A 23726-nucleotide genomic window follows, 5' to 3' on the forward strand; every position below is an offset into this window, starting at 1 on the left:
CACACGCACACACACAGACACACTGACACATACACACACAGACACACTGACACACACACACACAGAGACACACTGACACACACACACACACACTGACACACACAGTGACACACACACACACACTGACACACACACACACACTGACACACACACACACACACACACTGACAGGCACACTGACAGGCACAGGCACACATACACACACAGACACACTGACACACACAGTGACACACACTGACACACTCACACAGACACACACACACACACACACATACACACACAGACAGAGAGACACACACAGACACACAGACACACACACACAGTGACACTCATACAGTTAGACACACACAAACACTCTGACACACACACACACTGACACACACACATGCACACTGACACACACAAGGAAACACGCACACACTGACACACACAGACACGCAGACCCACTGACAAACACACACACACAGACACACTGACACACACACACACTCCTACAGACACACTAACACACACACACACACACTGACACACACACACACACTGACACACACACACACACTGACAGGCACACTGACAGGCACAGGCACACATACACACACAGACACACTGACACACACAGTGACACACACTGACACACTCACACAGACACACACACACTATTACACACACACATACACACACACACACACAGAGACACACACAGACACACTGACACACACACACAGTGACACTCATACAGTTAGACACACACAAACACTCTGACACACACTCACATTGACACACACACACGCACACTGACACACACAAGGACACACGCACACACTGACACACACAGACACGCAGACACACTGACAAACACACACACACAGACACACTGACAAACACACACTCCTACAGACACACTAACACACACACACACACTGACACACACACACACTGACACACACACACACACTGACACACACACCCACTGACATGCACAGACACATATACACACACACACACACACTAACACACACACACACACACACTGACACACACACTGACACACACACACAGACACACACACACTGACACACACACACTGACACGCACAGACACACCTACACACACACAGACACACTGACACACACAGTGATTCACGCACACACTGACACACACACACACACTGACACTCACACACAGACACACACACACACACTGACACGCACAGACACACATACACACATGCACACAGACACACTGACACAGACTGACACATGCACACACTGACACACAGTGACACACGCACACACTGACACACACACACACTGACACACACACACACACACTGTCATGCACAGACACATATACACACACACAGGCACATTGACACACACACAGTGACACACGCACACACTGACACACGCACACACTGACACACGCACTGACACACACATACACACACACAGACACACACACACACTGACACACACACACACAGACACACACACACACACTGACACACACAAGGACAAACGCACACACTGACACACACACACATTGACACACTGACACACATACACATTGACACACTGACACACAAACTCACACACACACACACACACACTGACACATTCACACACACAGACACACAGCCACACTGACACACACACACACAGACACACTGACACACACAGATACACTGACACACACACTGACACACACTGACACACACACACACAGTGAGACACACAGTGACACACACACACTGATATACACACACACTGAGACACACACACACTGACACGCACAGACACACATACACACACAGACTCACTGACACACACACACACTGACACAGGCACACACTGACAAACACACACACACTGACACGCACAGACACACATACACACACACACAGACACACTGACACACACACAGACACATGCACACACTGACACACATGCACACTGACACACACACACACTGGGACGCACAGACACACATACACACACACACACACACACACAGGCACACTGACACACACACACATACATACACACACACTGACACACCCACACACACACTGACACACACACACACTGATACACACACACAGACACACACACTGACACGCTCAGTCACACATACACACACACAAACAGACACACTGACACACACACAGACACACTGACACACACACACACTGACACACACACACACTGGCACGCACAGACACTGACACACACAGACACACATACACACACACACACACAGACACACTGACACACACAGTGACACACGCACACACTGACACATACACACACTGACACACACACGCTGACATGCACAGACACACACACACTTACACGCACAGACACTGACACGCACAGACACACATACACACACACACACACAGTGACACACACACACACTGACACACACACACACTGACACACACACACTGACATGCACAGACAGACATTCACACACACACACACACACAGACACACACAGTGACACACGCACACACTGACACACACAGACACGCAGACACACTGACAAACACACACACACAGACACACTGACACACACACACTCCTACAGACACACTAACACACACACACACACTGACACACACACACACTGACACACACACACACACTGACACACACACCCACTGGGACGCACAGACACACATACACACACACACACACACACACACAGGCACACTGACACACACACACATACATACACACACACTGACACACCCACACACACACTGACACACACACACACTGATACACACACACAGACACACACACTGACACGCTCAGTCACACATACACACACACAAAAAGACACACTGACACACACACAGACACACTGACACACACACACACTGACACACACACACACTGGCACGCACAGACACTGACACACACAGACACACATACACACACACACACACACAGACACACTGACACACACAGTGACACACGCACACACTGACACATACACACACTGACACACACACACTGACATGCACAGACACACACACACTTACACGCACAGACACTGACACGCACAGACACACATACACACACACACACACACAGTGACACACACACACACTGACACACACACACACTGACACACACACACTGACATGCACAGACAGACATTCACACACACACACACACAGACACACACAGTGACACACGCACACACTGACACACACACATTGACACACACACACATTGACACACTGACACGCACAGACACACTGACACACACGGTGACACACAGACACACACCTACACACACACTGACACACACATACACACATACACACACACTGACACACACACACACACGCACTGACATGCACAAACACACACACACAGTGACACATGCACACACTGACACACATATACACTGAAACACAGACACTGACATGCACAGACACACATACTGACACACACACACTCTGCCACACACACACACTGAAACGCACAGACACACACACACACACTGACACACACACTGACACACGCACACACTGACATGCACACACACTGACACACACACACTGACATGCACACACACACATACACACACACACACACACACAGACACACACACTGACACACGCACACACTGGCACACGCACACACTGACACATGCACACACTGACGCACGCACACACTGACACACACACACACTGACACACGCAGACACACTGACACACACAGTGACACACGCACACACTGACACACACACACACTGACACACACACACATTGATACACTGACATGCACAGACACACTGACACACACACACACAGGCACACTGACACACACACACACAGGCACACTGACACACACAGTGACACACACACACACACACTGACACACACACACACACTGACACACACATACACACACACACACACACTGACACACACACACTGACACTCACACACACACACTGACACACACACACACACACTGACACACACACACACTGACATGCACAGACACACATACACACACACACACACTGACACACGCACACACTGACACACACACACAGACACACACACACTGACATGCACAGACACACATACACACACACACACACACTGACACACACAGTGACGCACGCACACACTGACACACGCACACACTGACACATGCACACACTGACACACACACACACTGACACACACACACGCTGACACACACACACACTGACACACACACACACTGACACACACAGACACACTGACACACACCCTGACACACGCACACACTGACACACACACACACAGACACACACAGTGACACACACACACACACACTGACACACACACACACTCTGACACACACACACTGACTCACTGACACACACACACTGACACACACACACACAGACACACACACACAGTGACACACTCACACACTGACACACACACACACACTGACACACACACACTGACATGCACAGACACACATACACACACACACACACACACTGACACACACAGTGACACACGCACACACTGACACACGCACACACTGACACACTCGCACACTGAAACACACACATTGACACACACACACATTGACACACTGACACGCACAGACACACTGACACTCACAGTGACACACAGACTCACCCATACACACACACTGACACACACATACACACACACACACACTGACACACATATACACACACTGACACACTGACACACACACGCTGACACACACACACACACTGACACACACACACACTGACACACACACACACACACTGACACGCACAGACACACACACACAGTGACACACGCACACACTGACACACACATACACTGACACACACACACTGACATGCACCGACACACACACTGACACACACACACTGACACACACACACTGACACGCACACACACTGACACGCACAGACACACACACACACAGACACACACACTGACATGCACACACACACATACACACACACACACACACACTGACATGCACAGACACACACACACACTGACACACGCACACACTGACACACACACACAGACACACACACACTGACATGCACAGACACACATACACACACACACACACACACTGACACACACAGTGACACACGCACACACTGACACACGCACACACTGACACATGCACACACTGACACACACACACACTGACACACACACACTGACACACACAGACACACTGACACACACACTGACAAATGCACACACTGACACACACACACAGACACACACAGTGACACACACACACACACTGACACACACACACACTCTGACACACACACACTGACTCACTGACACACACACACTGACACACACACACAGACACACATACACAGTGACACACTCACACACTGACACACACACACACTGACATACACACACTGACATGCACAGACACACATACACACACACACACACACACTGACACTGACACACACAGTGACACACGCACACACTGACACACTCGCACACTGAAACACACACATTGACACACACACACATTGACACACTGACACGCACAGACACACTGACACTCACAGTGACACACAGACTCACACATACACACACACTGACACACACATACACACACTGACACACTGACACACACCCGCTGACACACACACACACTGACACACACACACACTGACACACACACACACACTGACACGCACAGACACACACACACAGTGACACACGCACACACTGACACACACACACTGACATGCACCGACACACACACTGACACACACACATTGACACACGCACACTCTGACATACGCACACACTGACATACACACACACACACTGACATGCACACACACTGACACGCACAGGCACACACACACAGACACACACACTGACATGCACACACACTGACACACACACACTGACGTGCACACACACACATACACACACACAGACACACACTGACACACACAGTGACACACGCACACACTGACACATGCACACACTGACACACACCCACACTGACACACACACACACTGACACACACAGTGACACACGCACACACTGACACGCGCACACACTGACACACACACATTGACACACACACACATTGACACACTGACACGCACAGACACACTGACACTCATAGTGACACACAGACTCACACATACACACACACTGACACACACATACACACACACACACACACACTGACACACATATACACACACTGACACACTGACACACACACGCTGACACACACACACACACTGACACACACACACAGACACACACACACACACACACTGACACGCACAGACACACACACACAGTGACACACGCACACACTGACACACACATACACTGACACACACACACTGACATGCACCGACACACACACTGACACACACACACTGACACGCACACACACTGACACGCACAGACACACACACACACAGACACACACACTGACATGCACACACACTGACACACACACACTGACATGCACACACACACATACACACACACACACACACACACACTGACATGCACAGACACACACACACACACACACACACTGACACACGCACACACTGACACACACACACAGACACACACACACTGACATGCACAGACACACATACACACACACACACACACACTGACACACACAGTGACACACGCACACACTGACACACGCACACACTGACACATGCACACACTGACACACACACACACTGACACACACACACACTGACACACACAGACACACTGACACACACACTGACACATGCACACACTGACACACACACACAGACACACACAGTGACACACACACACACACTGACACACACACACACTCTGACACACACACACTGACTCACTGACACACACACACTGACACACACACACACAGACACACACACACGGTGACACACTCACACACTGACACACACACACACTGACACACACACAGACATGCACAGACACACATACACACACACACACACTGACACTATCACACACAGTGACACACGCACACACTGACACACTCACACACTGACCCACACACACATTGACACACACACACATTGACACACTGACACGCACAGACACACTGACACTCACAGTGACACACAGACTCACACATACACACACACTGACACACACATACACACACACACACAGACACACACATACACACACTGACAGACTGACACACACACGCTGACACACACACACACACTGACACACACATACACTGACACACACACACACACACTGACACGCACAGACACACACACAGTGACACACGCACACACTGACACACGCATACACTGACACACACACACTGACATGCACCGACACACACACTGACACACACACACTGACACACGCACACACTGACATTCGCACACACTGACATACACACACACACACTGACATGCACACACACTGACACGCACACACACACACACACACAGACACACACACTGACATGCACACACACTGACACACACACACTGACACGCACACACACACCTACACACACACACACACACTGACACACACCGTGACACACGCACACACTGACACACGCACACACTGACACATGCACACACTGACACACGCACACACTGACACAGACACACACAGACACACACAGGCACACTGACACACACAGTGACACACGCACACACTGACACACACACACACTGACACACACACACACTGACACACACACACACATTGACACACTGACACGCACAGACACACTGACACACACACATGCACAGACACACTGACACACACACACACACACACCGGCACACTGACACACGCACACACACAGGCACACTGACACACACAGTGACACACACACACACTGACACACACACACACTGACACACACATACACACACACACACTGACACACACACTGACACACACACACACACACTGACACACACACACACACACTGACACACACACACACACTGACATGCACAGACACACACACACACACTGACACACGCACACACTGACACACACACACTGACACACACACACACTGACACACACAGACACACTGACACACACAGTGACACATGCACACACTGACACACACACACACACACTGACACACACACACACTGGCACGCATAGACACACACACATACACACACACTGACACACGCACACACTGACACACACACACTGACACACACACACTGACATGCACAGACACACATACACACACACACACAGTGACACACGCACACACTGACACACGCACACGCTGACACATGCACACACTGACACACGCACACACTGACACACACACACACTGACACACACACACATTGACACACTGACACGCACAGACACACTGACAATCACACACACAGGCACACTGACACACACAGTGGCATACACACACACACACTGACACACACACACACTGACACGCACACATACACACACGCACACACACTGACACACACACACTGACACACTGACACACACACACACTGACACACACACACACATACACACACACACTGACACACACACACACTGACACGCACAGACACACATACACACACAGACAGACACACTGACACACACAGTGACACACGCACACACACACTCTGACACACACACACTCTGACACACGCACACTCTGACACACACACACTGACACACACTGTGACACATGCACACACGCACACACTGACACACACACACACACTGACACACACACAAACTGACACACTCACACTCACACACACACACACACACAGACACACTGACACACACACAAACGGACACACTGACACACACACACACAGACTCAGAGACACACTGACACACACACACTGACACACACAGTGACACACACACACACACTGACACAGACACATGCACTGACACACACACACACACTGACAGGCACACTGACATGCACAGGCACACGTACACACACAGACACACTGACACACACAGTGACACACACACACACACACTGACACACACACACGCACTGACACACACACTCACACTGACAGGCACACACACACAGACACACACTGACACACACAGACACACTGACACACACACACACAGTGACACTCATACAGTGACACACACACAAACACTCTGACACACACACACTCTGACACACACAAGGACGCACGCACACACTGACACACACAGACACACTGACACACACACACACCCACACACTGACACACACACACACTGACAGGCACACTGACAGGCACAGACACACATACACACACAAACACACACAGACACACTGACATACACAGTGACACACACACACAGACACACACACTGACACAAACACTCACACACACACACACTGACACACACACACACTGACACACACACACACTGACACACACACTGACACACACACACACACACACTGACACACTGACACACACACACACTGACGCACACACACACACACAATGACACACACACACTGTCATGCACAGACACACATACACACACACAGACAGACACACTGACACACACAGTGACACACGCACACACACACTCTGACACACACACACTCTGACACACGCACACTCTGACACACACACACTGACACACACAGTGACACATGCACACACGCACACACTGACACACACACACACACTGACACACACACACACTGACACACACACAAACAGACACACTGACACACTCACACACAGACACAGAGTCACACTGACACACACACCCACACACACACACACACACACACACTGACACACACAGTGACACACACACACACACACTGACACACACACACGCACTGACACACACACACACACTGACAGGCACACTGACATGCACATGCACACATACACACACAGACACACTGACACACACAGTGACACACATACACACTATCACACACACACACACAGACACACACTGACACACACAGACACACTGACACACACACACACACAGTGACACTCATACAGTGACACACACAAACACTCTGACACACACATACACTGACACATACAAGGACACACGCACACACTGACACACACAGACACACTGACACACACACACACCCACACACTGACACACACGCACACTGACAGGCACACTGACAGGCACAGACACACATACACACACAAACACACACAGACACACTGACATACACAGTGACACACACACAGACACACACACTGACACAAACACACACACACACACACTGACACACACACACACACTGACACACACAAGGACAAACGCACACACTGACACACACACACATTGACACACTGACACACACACACATTGACACACTGACACAAAAACTCACACACACACACACACAGACACACTGACACATACACACACACACACAGACACGCAGCCACACTGACACACACACACACACACACACACAGACACACTGACACACACAGATACACTGACACACACACTGACACACACTAACACACACACACAGTGACACGCACAGTGACACACACACACTGACATACACACACACACACTGACACACACACACTGACACGCTCAGACACACATACACACACACACAGACACACACACTGACACACGCACACACTGACACACGCACACACTGACACACACACACACTGACACGCACAGACACACATACACACACACACACTGACACACTGACACACACACAGACACACGCACACACTGACACACACACACACTGACACACACACACACACTGACATACACACACACAGGCACACTGACACACACACACACAGGCACACTGACACACACAGTGACACACACAGACACACACTGACACACACACACACACACACATACACACACACACACACTGACACACACACAGTGACACACTGACACACACACACACTGACACACACACACACTGACAAACACACGCACACACAGACACACATACACACTGACACGCACAGACACACACACACACACACACTGACACACGCACACACTGACACACACACACACACTGACACACGCACACTGACATGCACAGACACACATACACACACACACACACACACACTGACACACACAGTGACACACGCACACACTGACACACGCACACACTGACACATGCACACACTGACACACGCACACACTGACACACACACACACTGACACACACAGACACACTGACACACACAGTGACACACGCACACACTGACACACACACACACACTGACACACACACACATTGACACACTGACACGCACAGACACACTGACACGCACACACACCGGCACACTGACACTCACAGTGACACACACATACACACACTGACACACATACACACACTGACACACACATACACACACACACACACTGACACACACACACACTGACACACTGACACACACACACACACTGACACACACACACACACCCACACACAAACACACAGACACACACACACACTGATACACACTGACACAGACACACACACACACACTGACACACACACTGACACACACACATACACACACACACACATTGCTCTGTTTTATACCTGGGTATAATTGTTCTCATGCGCCGGGTCTTAATTAATGTACCCACAGTGTGTTTACCAAATCCATTACGAGCGATTGGTGCCATCTCTTTTGTACCATTAATACACCCATTATGTCATTATAATAACACAAGTTTCCCTGTATCTTTCTCTTAATAATATATTTGATCTCATATTGTAGCGATAACATTTTTGTAGCTTAAAATGCTTATTATGCATATGATTTCCAATTAATTCTGTTGCCTCACTGTTATTTGTAGTTTTACTTGCTTATATGTTGATCATAATATAGAAATGGAAATTGCTGTATACACTCAGGAGATCAGGCAGCATCTGCGGAGAGAGAAACAGTTAATGGGCTATAACTTCCTCAGAGTGGCAGTCAGCATCGGGTTGCCACTCCCTATCCACTTGCCAACGCCAAATTTCTTCCATGTCTGTCTCACCCGACATTCTGACTCAGGCAAGCAAGATCCAGGCAGCACAGCTGCCTCCAGAGTCCAGCACTGCAGGCCAGGACTGTCGAATTGAAGGAGGACACAATCCCTTTTTTATGGCACTAGCTGCCTTAAAGCAGGTAAGTCTAAATGCACAACTGAAATTGACAGGCCAGGGAGAAGATAAGTGGATAGGATTGGGGGGGGTGGGGGTGTTTGGACATTGGGATGGGTTGGAGGGGGGGGGGGTCGGACATTTGGGGGCTGAGGGGTGTTGGACTTTCGGGGGATCTGGGAGGATCAGACATTGGGGGGGAGGGTGGGGGTCTGGTTGGATCTCAGGGGTGGGGGTTGAGAGTTGTGTCCACAGAGGATTGAGGGGGGGCAGTTGGGTGAGGTGTCCCATGGGAGTATGGGGGGAATCCCATGGGGGGCGCGGTGGGTGGAGGGAATACCATGGGTTACTCAGAGGCAGGGCAGTCCCCTGGGGGGTGCCTGGGATGTTGGGGGAGTTCTGTGGGGGAGTCGGTCTGGGCCTTTACAATAGTTACCCAGAAGTTAGGAGAGGTTTTAATTCTTCTAACTTTTTCTGGTTAACTATTGGTGTAACTCTGTCGGAACCAGCCAAAGTTTGCGATTTAAATCGCATTTTCGAATGTTTGCTAGCGCAGCGCAATTGTCGAGAGGAAGTGTGCACTTCTGGGCAATTGCTGTGCAAATTCTTCCCTGTGAAATTCCGACAGGCATTCCCCAGCGCATCTTTGGCGTACCCCCCCCCAGTCTGACGCTGCGGAGCTGGGAAGTTCAGGCCCAACGTTTCAGAACGATGGCCCTTCATCAGATAGACCTTCAGCCTGAAAACTCTGTTTCTCTCTCCAAAGATGCTGCCTGACCTTCTGAATATTTCCGGCATTTTCTGATTTTATTTCAGGTTTCCAGCATCTGCAAGTTCCTGCTCTTCGAATGGTGATCATATTTTTGGTCAACATCTCAGTTGATGACTGAATTGTTCTTTATTTTCAGATTAGAAAGGTAAAGTTGGTGGGGGGATGTTTTGTTGAAATTACTGCATCACCAGCTTGCTCAGTTTTATTGACCGCAAGGCTAGAGGCATTCTACAACTTCCTTAAGCAATTTATAATTTTAAAAAAAAATCCATGCCTATGACTGTGGTCTTTCAGGTTAAATGATTCTCTGAGCAGTTGCAAAGCCTGTGCTTTACTGAAAACTACTTTTCATGGTGTCTGTGTGTCCCAGCTCCCTCACTAACACACATCGGGTTCATAGTTTTAGGTCACTTTACACAGCTGCCCATTCTTTCCACTGCTCTAATTCTAATTCCAAACAAGCATTTTCCTTGAAAGGTAAAGCATTAGGAACTTAGAAGGAAGGAAAACCTGCTGTGGCGTAGCTTCTGTTCTGACCTAAGGATGGCCCAAAGTGCTTCACAGACAATGGTTTACATTCAAAGTGCAGACACAGCATCCAATTTGTGCGCAGTGGAATGCCACAAACAGCGAATGAAATTCAGGTTCAATCTTTTAAATAAATCATTAACAAGCAAAAAACACCATTCATAAAGAATACATTAATGAGCTCTGCGTCTGTAAATTGTAGTCCTTTGGAACAAATTATGTGGCAAGGACAAAATCTATAACTGCTTTACTATTCTACTAATACACCAAGTTGCTTTTTCTCCCTCCAGGATGTGATAGATCCTGGTGGGGGAATGACTCAGAGGAACTTTATGGAGATGATTCATTTGTACGAACTATTTCCATGAATTATCTTTGGACTGTCCAAAACAGGTCTGTTTACAAACAGACTGCTGCGAAAACAAAAACAAAAATTGAAATTTCAAGTACGAGGAATGAATGGATTGGCCACCCTTTACACATCTGGAAAACTCAGGTTTGAGGAGAGATAGAAATGGTGATATTTTCTGCACAGCTTCTGAAAACGCTACCCATGGAATTTTTTTTTTGGTTATTAGAAGGTCATTCATTTCCTTGTCAATATTTCATAAACCAGGGGCTTGCAGAAGTATACAAAATAAAACAGTCCACAATCTCTACAACATTGCACAAAGCCAAATTAAATTTTAAAAGGTATTCAGGCATTCTTTTTTTAACGATATGACAGTAGGTTTACAGTTTATGATCTGGGTTTTGTAAAAGCATTTGTCAGCCTATATATATTTCATTTTCATCTCTGACCACCCATGAGGGTAGGTAAGCAGGAAACTTCCATTCACTTACAGCAGCAGCCTTTTAGATAAGTTGCCAAATAACTGCATTAGGTCACAAAATGAAACTTCTTGGCAACAGTTTGCACGGTATCTTGTTGTAAGTTACAGTTCATGTTTACGTCCAATGATTCCTGAATTCTAAATTTGGTAATTTTGCACTTGCATTTAATCCTTTATCTGCAGCAATGATGTTAAATGATTTCTGAAGTGGAAATCCAGGTAATGTTGAACAGTACATTTTGGCCTGCACTTTTTTCAGCTTCCCTATAACTTGTAAAAGTGATTGGGGCAAGAAGGATCTTTTATATTTGAAGTCCTTCGCAATATACAGCTGTCAGGCTCCTTACTATACCACACCTCTCTTTTAATTACTTTTTTTGTTGTAATATTTTTAGTTGATAACAGGACTAGGAGGAAAAGGGAAGGCTGGGGCTGGGGCGGAACAAGGATTCTTTGTGGGGTCCATGGCTCTCCTGGTCCATAAGGATTCCACAGAAAAGTTGCAATTTTAAACTTACCTTGGCCACTTCTGGCCAGCACATAACTACAAGGCATAGTTTGACTGTCAGAACTGGCCCCTTATGAACCTCCTGAATTAAAATTCCATCATCATTGGACCAAGACTTTCTGATGTAAAATGGGCGGGTGGGGTCCTCCTATGCCTGTTGTCTGCTAAGTTAATATGGTGGGGTGCGTGAATGCATCACAAATATGAATACTTCATCAGCACCATTAGATTAGTATAACCTGATTCAGCTTTGGTGTGTTATAATTGTGGCTGACTTGAGAGAGGATCTCGCAAGAAATTTGTGCTGCATTTGAATAAAATATTGCGCTATGTGTCACAAAATTCTTGTCAATGTTTTTCTTAGCTCCTTCATAGTCTACCCATGTAGTTTGTCTTATTTAACACAATAGGTACAAAATGTGGCTGCTGCAGGGGCCTAGGCAACAGAGGTTGAAGGCCCTCAAAATGGCAGACAAGGTAGTTTAGCTCAGTCCCCGTGCCACCTCATGTTGGGAGGGGCGCTATCACAGGTGGGCTGTATGTGCGCCAGAAGCTTTTGCATGATGTCAATCAGCCTGTCAGGCTGGTTTGCTGCACATTCAGCAAACTTGGAACGCGCAGGTCCAATGAACACCCTGAGCTAATCACCAGCAATGGAACATGTGTTCATTTGTACGAGGGATCCTCCCATTAGTGCTTTTTAAAGGCCCAACAAGCCAACTTCCAGGTGAAGGACTTTTAATTCACTTTGCAGAAGTACTGTTGTGTGTTTAGGAGGAGTTCTTGTGCAGTGTTGCTGCATCCTAATAGGGATGCTAGAGGATTTTGTGACTTATGCACAGAAAGACCATACAATTTTGGGAACTTTAGTTGCAGTCTCTCTGAATATGCAACACAACAGGGACATGAAACTGAGGCTACAGAGAGGGGGAGCTCTGTGAAGAGGAAGAGGAAGGGGAAGGAGAGCTCTCCACAGAAGGTCCCATCCAACAAGGGTTTTCACACTTCTTTGATCTACATCTTAGCCAGAAACAAGGCCTGAGGCTCATGTGATTCACCAAGGAGGTGGTCACAAATCCGTGCAGGAGCAAACTATCCCAGTTTGTCTGACATTGTTGACATTTCCACTGTGTCAGTATCTGAGCTGGTGGCTGTGAGTTTCACTTCAGGTGATGCTGCTTCTTCCTCAGATATGTCTGTAGTCACTCCCGTCCTTCCTCTTTTCTGCCAGGACCTCGGTGCAAGGCTCCCAAAATTGACATCTCTAGCCCCTTGCTCCCAATCCCTTCTGTAGGTAATCCTTGATGGCTTTTTGGCCCCCAGCAGAAACATAAATCTTTCTCCTACTGTCAAGCTCCTCCAGCACTGCATCTGAGAATCTGGGAGACCCCTCTCTTTCCTTTTGCTCCATTTGGGGTTGTTCAACCCCTATAGAGACAGTCAACAGCATATTCATTACAATCAGTGCAGCTCCCCTTTAAGAGGGGCAGGTTGCTTTTAAGAGGTGCCGGCTATTGTGATTATGATGTGCAGGCACCTTTAAGGGGCTTATCTTAAACACAATCACATCAACAGGATGATGTATTAGTCCCATGACTTGTGGTCAAGTAGGCAAGTAGCACAGTAGAGATCAGGTGCACTATATTCAGTCTCCCAGTGAACATTATCTGCAAATGGGCCCACCTTCAATTAAAGAAGACACCATTGTTTCACCAACACTTGTGAATGATTGGTATGTTTATGTTGAATAAAAGGAAAATGTAACATAGGCCAGCTGGACTACTTGCCAGTCGTACATACTGCTGGGTCCCCTGTTGAGTGTTCAGCCAGTCAGCTGCACATATCCTTCAAACATGAACCCAGGCAATGAGGAGGCAGCACAATGTCTGCATGTTGCTTGTATTGACGGTTCTGGGCCTTTGTTAATCGTGCAACATGGCCCCTGCATTCGATAGCAGGAGAATACCAAATTTTGACAGAGAGTTTTGATTTGTGAAATAAAATTACTCAACAATGAATACCTTTCATTGATTTTTGATAAATTGAATTCCTGATTTTCTTTTGCCCCATTGATGCTGCAATGAAAATTTTGGATCCTATGACATTACTCATGCTGAGCTGGCAACGCCTTTTGGAGACAAGGATTTAGTACCAATTAACAAATGGTCTGATTATGCTGTGTGCATTAAGTTAGACTTGTATTTGTCCATAGATTTAGTATGGGGTTTTTGCATGGCATTTTTCTGTCAGTCGGACATTCAAATTGAGCTGTACCCTCCACATTGCATGTAGGATGAGAGATTCCTCTAACTCCTCTCACAAACTCCTGTATTGGGAGAGATTCCTCTAACCCCTCTTACACACTCATGTATTGGGAGAGATTCGACCTCTCACCCCTCTCAAACAATTAACTGCACATCAGCGTTCGCTGGAAGTTGCTGTCAATTTACTCATTAGTAATGGTGTGTGCGATGTTAGCCTCGCCACTATTTTCACAGCAAACACTGGTCCAATGTATTAATATACATCTCACATGAAGTTATTCACAGATAAAACATTCTATCTCTTCACTTGTAACTATTTGTTTCTTTCCTATTTTCTAATTCTTTGTGTATGTCTATCTTTTGCTAAGTCTTCCACCCTCTTTCTTTCTCCCTGTTTGGCTGTGCCATTACTTTGAATGCCTACATCTATCTATCTTCCTTCTTCTTTCTACCTCTCTTTCTCTAAGTCTCTTCCTTTTAAATGCCTCTGGTGACTGTCTGACTTTCATACTAATTTACTAATGCCCTCAATTGTACCAATATTCCAATATTGCACTGTTACATTGTGCTCCATTGGAACAGTGGAAGCGGCTAAGAACAGAGAAGTCAGTGTGGGAGTGGGACAGAGAATGAAAATGGCAAACGACCAAAGCTCAGGGTTACGTTTGTGGACTGAACGGAGGTTTTCCAACAGAGGTCACCCTATCTGTGTTTGACCTCTCCAATGTAATAGAGACCGTATTGTAAGCAGTGAATAGTACAGCATACTAAATTGAAAAGAAATACAAGTACATTGTGGTTTCACCTGGAAGGTGTGTGTGAGAGACCTTGGAAGTGAGAAGGGAGGATATAATAGGATAGGTGTTACATCTCATGCATTTGCCTGGGAAGAGGTGGGAATGTTGGGATGACTCAGGAGTGGACCACCTCAACCTCATCTTATTACACCCCGCAGATCGACGAATTTTGACTTTGGCATGATGCCATTGAGCTAGTAGTTATTTAGAATAATGTTGGTTCAAAAGATCCAAATTTTACTGTTGGCTCATATTGTCCCTGCCTAAGAATCGTTCTGTATGCTTGTTTCCATGTACGCATATTCAGCTGCTCACTGACATTTAAATAATGGCAACCTTTAATGTCATTTATTTTACATAGGCTGCTTCTCCATCTTTAATAGCAAACTGCGATAGATTAGCATCAGGATCATGAGGGCTCTTGACTATGTTCAACAATAAACAGACCACAACTCCTACAAGTTGCTAAAGTCATTAAAGAGCAGTCTTTTTTAAATATAGCATGTTCCTCATAAATGATAAGTTTGGAGCCAGTCAGTTAAGAAATGCGATGAGACTGAAAGTTAAAAGGCAAAAAAGGATTTGTGCTTGTATAGAGCCTCAAAAGAGGCTCAGAGTCTCCAAAATCATTTTGCAAGCAATGAAATACTTCTGAAATGTAGTCATTGGGCCATAACTACCGTGGAGTGGCACGCAAGGTCGAATTTTCATTCTGCTGCGATTTACTAACACTAAAATGCAGCCAAAACTTTCTCGCCAACCTTTCGACCCAGGCTGGGTGGGAGCAGTGGATTCCCGAGGCCTTGTGTCAATTGCAGGAGAACTGGGAGAAAGGAAGACACAACATCTTTATATACAGCAGTAAAGCAGGTAGGGTTAAAGGGCCCAGGCACTTTGCAAAGCCAGGGAGCAGGTAAACGTGTAAGGTAAGTGGGTATGGTGGGGCTGGAGCGAAGTCGGGTGGTCAGTGCTGGGCTGGGGGCGGGGTGGTGAAGAAGGTGATCAGTCGGTGAGTGGTCAATGACAGTAGTCAGTGGTTGGGGGATAATTGGGGGAAAAGGGTAGTCAGGGGTTTAGGAGGGTAGTCAGGGGGGAATGGGAAGTTATTCAGAAGTTCCCATGGGGTAGGAAGGGTTGTCGGGGGTGCTGGGGACATAATCGGTGTTGTGGGGAGGGTAGTTGTCGGGTTGGGGCTTAGTCAAGGGGTGGGAGGTAGTCAGACAGTTCGTTGGGGGTAGTCCAGGGGAGGGTAATATAGTTACCCAGAAGTTCAAACTGATTTTAATTCTTAAACTGGGTAACCATTCCTGTAAGACAGTCGAAACCTTACAAAGACTGGGATTTAGATTGGAGTATCGGATGGTTCCCAATGCAGGGCAATTGTGCAGTGCAAGTTTGAACTTCCCAGGCAATTGCCATGTAATCTTTACATGGAGACTTCCAGGGGAGGGGCGTCCCTCAGAGCTTCTTTGTGGTACATCCTGGGTGCAACACCCTGGGGAACGCAAGTTAGCTGCCTATTTAATGTCAGAAAATGCAGCAGCTAATTTAGCCAGTGGCAGAAGGGTCGACAACCAGAGGCCACAGGTTTAAGGTGATTGATTAAAGAACCAGAGATGAGAGAAATTGTTTTCTGATTGTTGTAAACTGGAACTGCATTGGGCGGAATCATCCAAGAATTGCACTAAGTGTGGTAGTGGACGTGAAAAAAGATGTTTTACCCGCTGGTGGGAATGGTGGGTTTTTCCGATGTATTGCCCCCTTCCCGCCATCATGCAGTCATAGGAAACACACCGGATCACTGGCAGCAGGTCTCTGATTGACCCGCCATGCTGTTAATTCGCTGCTTCCTCACACCAAGCGCCATATTTAAAATGCAGCCACGTACACTCTTCTCAATGCTTGCAGCCCAGGACTGCTTCGCTGAAGACATGGCCCTAAAATCCAGGAAGATTGCAAGCCCCTAATTCAGTGGTGCATTCCTGGGACACCCACTGGATGCCATGGAAGCCGGCCGTGAAGTTCTCTACCCGCCCCCCCCCGCAGGAGGCCCATCAGTCTCACCACTCCAGCTTGGGGGATGGTGGCAGAGGTGGTCGATGCCAATGCTGAACACAAGAGGTTGGCCATCCAGTGCAGAAAATGGGTGAATAATCTCATCGGTGCTGCCAGGGTAAGTCAACCATCTCATCAATCTCAACTCACCCACTCACAAGCCCATAATACATTCACTGGCATCTCACACACTGCCAACTCAAGGATCACTCTCTCACACATTCACTCACATCTCCATCTGGCCTCATCTCCTCTGGAGACTGCCTCCTCATCCCATCCATGGCTCCACTCAGCGCGCACACATGCCTGGCATTCTTCTCATTTGGCCTGGCAAGCGCCTTACTCACACTCTCTCCAACTTTCTTTATGCAGGGCAAGATCATGCCCAATGACCAGGAGAGATCCCAGACCGGGAGTGGAGTGCCGGACATCAAGGTCCTCACTCCGTTCGAGAGTCAGCTGTTAGAGCTGGCTGGAGAGGATATCGATCATTCCTGCGGAAACGGTGAGGTTGATGGCGACCACCCAAGTAAAGACCCTGCACCACATGATCCCTCTGGCAACTCTACTTTGAGCCCACCGTTCTGTGTTAAACGCAACTGCCCAGCACTAACAATATCCAATTTCTCTCCTAGGCACATCTGACACGTCACCCTCAGGCAACCATGACCCCAATCCCAGCACTGAGGGCACAGCGGATGAGGACCCTGAGGGCAGCACCATTGAAGTTCCATCACAGCGCTCACCCACACCTTCCACCAGCACAATGACACACACCTCGGTGGGACCTAGATGTAGAGTAGCCTCAGGATCACAACCTGGTGAGCACACCACGCAATCTGTTCCACAGCAGGTGGAGGCAGGGACACCCTTGGTCGCTGGCAATCGGAGGACTGCTGGAGGCAAGGAACCTGCTCAGTCCAAGTCGGATAATGAGTCTCTGACCTCGGTCCTCAATCAGTTGGTGGAGCTGCAAAGACAATTACAGGAACATCAGGAAGGCGCACTCTGGTGCACTCCTCAGATTGCAAGGGGCGATGGAGGAGTCCATCTGCTATTCTAGCAAACGGATGGTAAATGCCCAAATCCCAGAAGGAAGCTTGAAGCAGCTGGCACAACTATTTGCAATTTGCTTTATTTTGAGATGTGGGCATTGAATTCAGTAAATGAAAGGCCACCAAGTCCTATAGGTTTCTTAAAAAATTAAATTAAACATTTATTAAATAAAACAAATGATTTTAAGCACATACATAGGTTTACAAATTACTGCTATAATAACTTCTAGCTCCCCTGATTAATCTAAATCCCAGTTACACTTCTGTTAAGGCAACAGCAAAACATATATATTTTAAAAGACCCAGGAAAAATTACATAATACCCTGAACAGTCAAATTCAAATTGAATTTTCTTAACTTCAGTTTCTTTAGACAGCAGCTTGAGGCTCAGATGCTGAAGGCTTTTCACACTTGTTAGATCATAGAATTCCTCCCCTTGCACCCAGCCTTCCCTCCATTATACATACTGAATGCAATTTCCCATTATTTCACTGTGCCTTTGTACTTTACCACCCTAATAATAAAAATCCATCATAGTACCAATTCTACCAGTGATCTTTGGGAAAAATGAACACATCGTTTCTTGACTTTCCCTGGTTAGGTGACACATTTCACCAGAGCCTCCGCCGCTGATTGTGCCATGGCCACCTTCCGCAAGGGGTATCTACAACTTGCCCAGTTGGCCAATTGTTCTGCCGCCCCCTAAAACGCTCATTAGTTTGCAGTCTGCACCCAAATTGCATTTGGTGGCACCTTCATGCTTTTGCATTGCTTGATTGGGCAGAAAAGCCTCAGAGGCCTGACTCCAAGCATGTCAGTGGAGCTGCAAAACAAAAACAGAATTACCTGGAAAAACTCAGCAGGTCTGGCAGCATCGGCGGAGAAGAAAAGAGTTGACGTTTTGAGTCCTCATGACCCTTCGACAGAACTTGAGTTCGAGTCCAAGAAAGAGTTGAAATATAAGCTGGTTTAAGGTGTGTGGGGGGGGGTGGAGAGAGAGAGAGAGAGAAGTGGAGGGGGGGTGTGGTTGTTGGGACAAACAAGCAGTGATGGAAGCAGATCATCAAAAGATGTCAACGACAATAGAACGAAAGAAGACATAGGTGATAAAGTTAAAGTTGGTGATATTATCTAAACGAATGTGCTAATTAAGAATGGATGGTAGGGCACTCAAGGTACAGCTCTAGTTGGGGTGGGGAGAGCATAAAAGATTTTAAAATATTTAAAAATAATGGAAATAGGTGGGAAAAGAAAAATCTTTATAATTTATTGGAAAAAAACAAAAGGAAGGGGGAAGCAGAAAGGGGGTGGGGATGGGGGAGGGAGTTCAAGACCTAAAGTTGTTGAATTCAATATTCAGTCCGGATGGCTGTAAAGTGCCTAGTCGGAAGATGAGGTGTTGTTCCTCCAGTTTGCATTGGGCTTCATTGGAACAATGCAGCAAGCCAAGGACAGACAATGTGGGCAAGAGAGCAGGGTGGAGTGTTAAAATGGCAAGCGACAGGGAGGTTTGGGTCATTCTTGCAGACAGACAGCAGGTGTTCTGCAAAGCGGTCGCCCAGTTTACGTTTGGTCTCTCCAATGTAGAGGAGACCACATTGGGAGCAACGAATGCAGTAGACTAAGTTGGGGGAAATGCAAGTGAAATGCTGCATCACTTGAAAGGAGTGTTTGGGCCCTTGGACGGTGAGGAGAGAGGAAGTGAAGGGGCAGGTGTTGCATCTTTTGCGTGGGCATGGGGTGGTGCCATAGGAGGGGATTGAGGAGTAGGGGGTGATGGAGGAGTGGACCAGGGTGTCCCGGAGGGAGCGATCCCTACGGAATGCCGATGGGGGGGTGAAGGGAAGATGTGTTTGGTGGTGGCATCATGCTGGAGTTGGCCGAAATAGTGGAGGATGATCCTTTGAATGCAGAGGCTGGTGGGGTGATAAGTGAGGACAAGGGGGACCCTATCATGTTTCTGGGAGGGAGGAGAAGGCATGAGGGCGGATGCGCGGGAGATGGGCCGGACACAGTTGAGGGCCCTGTCAACGACCGTGGGTGGAAAACCTCGGTTAAGGAAGAAGGAGGACATGTCAGAGGAACTGTTTTTGAAGGTAGCATCATCGGAACACATGCGACAGAGGCGAAGGAACTGAGAGAATGGGATGGAGTCCTTACAGGAAGCGGGGTGTGAGGAGCTGTAGTCGAGGTAGCTGTGGGAGTCAGTGGGTTTGTAATGGATATTGGTGGACAGTCTATCACCAGAGATTGAGACAGAGAGTGGAGCTGCTGCTGGTCTCACCTGTGGAAGAATGCTCACTTTTGACAAGCTTTTCCAAGTGCGTGGCCATTTCCCTCACCCCTCCCTCCCCTCCATCCCCCTCCATGTGCTTGTGTAATTCCTTCAGTCCATGCTGCCTTGCTCCTGCGCCCCAACCACCACCCGCTGGCCTGACCCACACTGAAGCCCTTCCCCCGGCACCACACTGAAAACCAGGTGGGAAAAAGCAACTTGCCTGTGACCACCACCCCTCCCTAACCCCCCCGCAAAAAAAGCACGGAACCTCTTACTCGATTTCCCACAGGCACTGCTCACAAGAACTGCACATTTTTGTGCGCACTCAGTCCGAGTTCCCCTCAAAGTTCAGCTCGCCAGGTGCACGCTTTTTTTTTTTCTCTTTCTCTCAAGTGCTAAGGAACGCAAGCTCCAACAACTCATCAACACCAACACCCATCTAGGACCCTCCACCCCTGCCTGTCCCTC

The sequence above is a fragment of the Carcharodon carcharias genome, chromosome 7 (assembly GCF_017639515.1).
Source record: "Carcharodon carcharias isolate sCarCar2 chromosome 7, sCarCar2.pri, whole genome shotgun sequence".
NCBI classification, from domain to species: Eukaryota; Metazoa; Chordata; class Chondrichthyes; order Lamniformes; family Lamnidae; genus Carcharodon; species Carcharodon carcharias.